Source organism: Aotus nancymaae, unplaced genomic scaffold (assembly GCF_030222135.1).
Source record: "Aotus nancymaae isolate 86718 unplaced genomic scaffold, 86718_ANA_hifiasm-v0.15.2.pri h1tg000040l, whole genome shotgun sequence".
In the NCBI taxonomy this organism is placed as follows: Eukaryota; Metazoa; Chordata; class Mammalia; order Primates; family Aotidae; genus Aotus; species Aotus nancymaae.
In genome coordinates this window covers 3,942,720-3,944,324 of record NW_026988454.1, presented here as the reverse complement: position 1 = coordinate 3,944,324, position 1,605 = coordinate 3,942,720, and the positions used below count along the sequence as shown (strand labels likewise).

At 35.8% G+C, this 1,605-nt stretch overlaps 1 pseudogene; it reads left to right on the top strand.

The window, feature by feature from the left end:
- Positions 1-450: 450 nt before the first annotated feature.
- Positions 451-873, top strand: LOC105717936 (large ribosomal subunit protein uL14-like; annotated as a pseudogene).
- Positions 874-1,605: the final 732 nt, after the last annotated feature.

Below are 1,605 nucleotides of genomic sequence, written 5' to 3'. Positions count from 1 at the left end.
AACTCCCTTTTACAGCTGCTAGCGAGAGCAGTCGTCAACTTGTTGTTTTTAATCTGTCTGTGCCCCTACTTCACTTTGTGTGAATATTGTGAAACATATTACATCAATTCCTGTCCCTTCTTCTCTGGAACTTCATTATACACTATGCATTTCTAAGAAACATCTATAATCTCTATTGTGACATCACATCCTAAAAAAATTAACAAAATATGGAATGCCTAGTGCCTATTTAGTATCCTCTGACTGCTTTGAATGTATGTTAGTAGCTGGTTTGCTCAAATCAGGATCCAAACTGGTGCATGTAGTTGTTAAAATCATTTAATTTACTTTTATTTTATGTTTCAAATTTACATATATGTATATAAATATACACCAAGTCGTTTTTCTGATAGACTTGATTGATTGCTTCCTTAAAAACCTATTTCAGCTTCCTTCTTTCCAGGGTTCAAGATGTCGAAGTGAGGACATGGTGGGTCCTCTGGTGCGAAATTCCAGATTTCCTTGGGTCTTCCTGTAGGAGCTGCGATCAACTGTGTTGACAACACAGGAACCAAAATCCTGTATATCATCTCTGTGAAGGGGATCAAGGGACAGCTGAACAGACTGCCCGCTGCTGGTGTCGGTGACATGGTGATGGCCACAGTCAAGAACGGCAAACCAGAGCTTAGAAAAAAGGTACATCCAGCAGTGGTCATTCGACAATGAAAGTCATACTGGAGAAAAGATGGCATGTTTCTTTATTTTGAAGATAATGCAGGGGTCATAGTGAACAATAAAGGTGAGACGAAAGATTCTGCCATTACAGGACCAGTAGCAAAGGAGTGTGCAGACCTGTAGCCCCGGATTGCATCCGATGCTGGCAGCATTGCATGATTCTCCAGTATATTTCTAAAAAATAAAAAACTTTAAAACCATTAAAAACAAACAAACAAACAAAACTTATTTCAAATGTTTAGGAAAAATGATTCTGAAGCAATTCCCATTGCCTTTCATCATCCAGCTCATAATATTTGGTTGATCTACTTTTTGAGATTATTAAGCTCAGGTGGTGTCAGTTTGATCTATTATTTAAAAAGTTTTTCATCAAACTTTTGCTGATACAGTTTTCATATCCAGTGAAATTGCTGCCCAGAACCAGATTGTCATTAGAGGTGGCAAAAATGATTTCCTACTACTATCAATCCTTCTATGTTTATTTGCCATAATTTTTCTAAAAGAAAAACTTGTTCTTAGATAAAATTCAATTCTCCTAAAAATAGCTTGTATCAGAAAGATAAAATACTTAAATTTTTCTCTTTATCAGTTTTTTCTGAATAATAACTTGTTACTCTAACAACCTGCAATGGTGACCATTTTTAATGGTCACATTGTCTAAACTTCAGTCACTTGTAGTCAGAGTTTCTATATTTTATTCCCTTTGTTCTTTGACATTATTCCATTGACCATTCATTATTTCCTTGCTTGAAAAGCTATGATGTTCAGGATCATCTTTTATTTGCCTTGGACAAGAAATTAGATATTCCTTCAAATACCTGTCATCCCTTCTAATGGAAAATGTTGTTTAGAGACCATGATCTAAGTGCTAGAAGTCTTTGTTGGGGCCAT